The 4,625-nt window shown below is 40.4% G+C and overlaps 1 long non-coding RNA gene across 1 annotated transcript; it reads right to left on the reverse strand.

Moving 5' to 3' along the window:
* Positions 1 to 753: 753 nt before the first annotated feature.
* Positions 754 to 2,289, reverse strand: LOC311580644. Its single transcript, XR_014773535.1, has 3 exons — positions 1,555 to 2,289; positions 975 to 1,019; positions 754 to 846 (listed from the first exon to the last, which is right to left on the reverse strand). It is a non-coding gene; the product is annotated as an uncharacterized lncRNA (long non-coding RNA).
* Between the last annotated feature and the right edge of the window lie 2,336 nt (positions 2,290 to 4,625).

Here is a 4,625-nt window from a genome sequence, read left to right on the forward strand (position 1 = left end):
AAAGAAAATGCAAATGATTAAGTAGCAAACGAATAATAAATGTGAACTTTCATCAGTAATTAAAGAACATCAAATTGAAGTCAAATTTAGATGGTTTTGTGTATGTGTGTGTGTGTGTGTGTTTATGAATTAATTTGGGAAACATTTTTTAATAACTGTAAGGCTGTTCCAATTACAATGCATTAGAGTGCTATGACAACACCATGCTTCTTTTTAAAAAAATAACTAATTAATTTATTAATTCATTCGTATTAAATCTCATTTGTTATCCCATCCCTTCTATCCTCCCATTCCTCCCTGCCTCCCACTTTCACCCTGTTCCCCTCCCCTATGACTGTGACTGTGGGGGACCTCCTCCCCCTGTATATGATCATAGGGTATAAAGTCTCTTCTTGGTAGCCTGCTATACTTCCCCTGAGTGCCACTGGGCCTCCCCATCAAGGGGACGAACACCATACTTCTTAAGCAATGAGTAGATTACACTATTTTACATAGAAAGGGGTCTCAGAGAAGGGGGCTTCTGGGTGGTTAATTCAAAGGCTCAACAGCTTCACTAGAGTTGTGTTCAAGTCGACATGGTTCAAGGTTATTCATGTAGACACAACAATGCCCATTGAAAGAATGGAAACTATTTCCTTTTTGGCTCTTTTCAAGAATTAAGACGAAAACCCCAGAAACCTTACAGATCTTCTAGGCAGCCAGGGCCCTGTGAGATGCTCACCTCACTCATGATTTTTTTTCCCAAAAGAGGCATGGACACTTGATCAAGACAGGTCTTGTCAACAGGAAAAAGAAGGTATAGAGCTCTTGGGTAGGCAGCCTATGGTGTCCACTCCTGCTGCCAAGCTGGAAAACAGTATACAAGTGGTTAGTGTGTGAACTTTAAAAGAATTTGTACAATGAGTTGAGATAATTAAAAGTGTCCAAACTCTTTGTTCCAGCAATCCCATGTCTAATAATGATGTTAAGTATACCTGAAAGTAGATGAATCTGTAGTCTCAAACAGGTGCATTCTTATACTAGGAAGACAGAAGGAAGGGAGAAAAGAAGTCGGGGGGAGAAAAGAAGGGAACTTTAGGCCCAATAATGTGGAAATATTACACAATTCCAGTATACCCATTTAATGGGGCTTTCCTCTTGCATTTAGAAATTATATTTACAAAGAGATTTTAAGAATAGGGAAAGTAGTAATATTATAATGTTAAATATAAATACATCTATAAATAAATAAAATAGATGTAAAATTATAGATACATTTTATGATTCTGTGTAAAATACTAGTAGCAATTATCTGCTCCATCTATACAAGGCTAGAAACATGGGCTCTATCTTTCTCTTTTGGAAGTCTGAAGTGTGGTTACTCTTATACTTTGTTGTTCAGCTGACAAATGGCAGGGTAGGTACTTTAATGAAGGTCTCCCTTGCTGTATGAACAACAACCTCATATTTTGTAATGAATCTCTTTCACTTTCTCTTGATTTATTCACTCTGACCTGCATGAATAAACCTTGCTTAAGAAGTTTAAACACACACAGTTCTCTTGGTTTTTCTCACCTCTTCACTTTTGGCTAGCTCTTGACCTCTTTGCCCTCTTGACTCTTCTCTTCTCTTCTCTTCTTTTGTCTTCTCTTCCTATCTCCTCTCCCTCCATTTGTCTCTTCTCAAGGACAAGTTCAGTCTGGACTCTTCCAAATCTCTGGCTCATATCTACAATAAAATTCTTCTCCTCAACCATAAAAAAGAAGAAATATAAACGCATGCATATTTGCTGAAGTAGAACTGAATACGGACATGAGAAACTGGGAGCCATGAAGGAGGCAGATAAATAAAGCAGGAGGAGACGGAGAGAGAGAAAGTGGGGTGACTTATTCACCAAGCCTTCTTGAACACTCTCAGATTCCTTATAGCCAGAATGACTCACTGAGTTTCTTGTTCCAGAATATCAGCCTTCCCACCAAGGATGACCCATACCAATTCACCAACAGTGTCCTTTGGGCTCTAAATGATTCTCCAGATGCTAACTCCTACATCTGTACATTAATCAGAGAGTTCCTGCTGGGGATTGCCCAGGCAGGATTGGGCTGGCCCATGCAGGATTGGGCTGGGGCATGAGTGCTCCCAGGCACTAAAAGAGAGCTTGACAAGTCTGTCAAAGGGGAGGATGAAGAGTCATTGTTGCTTCTTAGAACAATTCTTCCAAGCTAAAGACACATGTGAAACTATTAAGTAAAAAGTCTTAAATTAAGGACAAAAAGGGCCAGAAAGAGAATTCTTCATCAATCTGATTTTATTCTTCAAGTCAAAGCCACCTCTGGGGGTGACCAACACTCAAAAGAAATTTGCACAATGTATCAATATACTTCAACATGTCCAAACCCTTTGTCCAAGCAACTCCATGTCTTAATAATGATGTTAAGTGTACCTAAAAGTAGATGAATTTCTATTCTCAAAGAGGTTCATTCTTAAACTAGAAAGAAAGAAAGGAAGGAAGGAAGGAAGGAAGAAGGAAAGGAGAAAGACAGGGAGAGGGAGAACCCTATTAGCGAAAGGCAACATGCTACCGCAGGATTTATCAAATGCAGTGGTTCTCAACCTGTGGGTTATGACCCCTTTGGTTGGGTCATATGTCAAATATCCTGCATATCAGATATTTATATTAAGATTCATAAACTGTAGCAACATTACAGTTAAGAAGTAGCAACAAGGGGCTGGAGAGATGGCTCAGTGGTTAAGGTCACTGACTGCTCTTCCAGAGGTCCTGAGTTCAATTTCTACTAACCACATGGTGGCTCACAACCATCTGTAATGTGATATGGCGCCCTCTTCTGGCCTGCAGGAGTACATGCAGGCAGAGCATTGTATACATAATAATAAATAAATAAATAAATCTTTTTTTTAAAGAAAGGGTTAAAAAAAAGAAATGGCAACAAAAGTGTTGTTATGGTTGGGTCATCACATGAGGAACTGTACCACAGGGTCACAGCGTTAGGAAGGCTGAGAACACGGATAGAGCAGACCCTCAGACAGGCCTTTATACTGTGCTCTTGTGCCCATTCCACAGGCTTGTGAGTCCTTGCTGGCACCATGCCAGGGTTATAGAAAAATGGCATCCACAGCCTTCGTGGCTCCTTTCCTTGTACAGGAAATGCAAGAATAAAACAGCTATGCAAGAATAATGACCGTCACAGCTGATTCTGGAAAGCCCAGTAAAATAATAAATCAGCAATATCTTTGGCAGAACTCACTGGAGATGAAAGTCTGGCAAAGAGCAGTTTCTTCTGTACTGAGCAAATCTTGCTACTGCTTCTGTTTTTTGCTCTGTCTTGGTGAATGCTCTTCTGTTTAAAGGCTGGTTTAATCTTGCACTTCATATTTTCAGGTTTATCTTCTATGCCTGATATTTCATGTTTAGCAATATGTTAAGGAGGGGAAGAGAAGAAATTCTTGTGTAACAAATGTACAGCGTGGGCACACTATGTCTTTGCAGATCTCCCCAGGTGGCCTGACCAGGAAACATGCCACTGTAATATTTTACAAGAGAGCCTGTATTCTCAAAGCTCTTCCCAATCATCAACCCAGTGGCTCTGGGCTTCCCAGCCAAGAGCCAAACACAAGTCCTTCCTTCTGTCTTCATGGAAAAGAGATTTATAGGTAGAGAGATGCTCAGTGACAGAGGTGAGAGGCCAGGTTATGGGCTGGTTGAAGCAAGAGGAACAAGAAAAACTGAAACAGATGGCCCGGGGAAGAGGCTAAAATGTCTGAGAAATATGTTGAAGGAGTACAGCTTTCATCAGACCCAAAGAAGCAAGTTGGGGACTAGAAACAGAATGGGTGCTCAAGACTAAGGGGACATTAAGGAAGAAGCAGGAGAGCTTAGGAAATGTAGGCACAAATCCAAAAGACTCAGGACAGGTTCTCCCAAGCTTTTGTCATATGCCAGTTACAAAGAGTTACAAAGGTGGGTTCAATTGTTTCATAAGCCTTGAGTCCCGAAAGGACACTTTTAAAAATAGACATATTATTCAAATGACTTTAGATTCACAACAAAATAGAACAGAAAATACAAAGATTTCCCTACCTTTGACACCAGACCAGAGTAATATATTTTTTTACAATAGATGATCACGCATTGGTACATTGCTACTACACCAAGTCTATCATCTCTGTTGGGTTTACTCCTGGTGGTATAAATTTACAGCCTATGGCACATACCCACCACTATAATGTGCAAAATCATTCCACTCCTTAAAATTCTTTTGTACTCTCTCTACTCAGTTCTCTTCCTTGACTCCCAGAAGCATGTTTGTGCTTTGACCACAAAATCCTATTGTTGAAATCATACATACATAGCTGTTGTATGATTTTCCCCCATGAGGACACATGAACAAACATGTGTTTTAGCCAGGATGCAGCCCTGATGATAGTTCAAAGAAATTGTTCCATTCAAGTCTATCTTGGTGAAACAATATGCTTATTGGAGCTGATTACTGGAGCACAGGGGTAACTCAGTGAGAAACGTACCTCAGTGGAGTTGCTGACCACGAAAGCTGCTGCATCACAGAGCTCCCTACCCCCACTTGCTGGCAGCTCCATTGAAGAGGCTCCTGTCTCCCAGTAATTGGTAA

This window comes from Acomys minous (assembly GCF_964271855.1).
Source record: "Acomys minous genome assembly, chromosome: 13".
NCBI classification, from domain to species: domain Eukaryota; kingdom Metazoa; phylum Chordata; class Mammalia; order Rodentia; family Muridae; genus Acomys; species Acomys minous.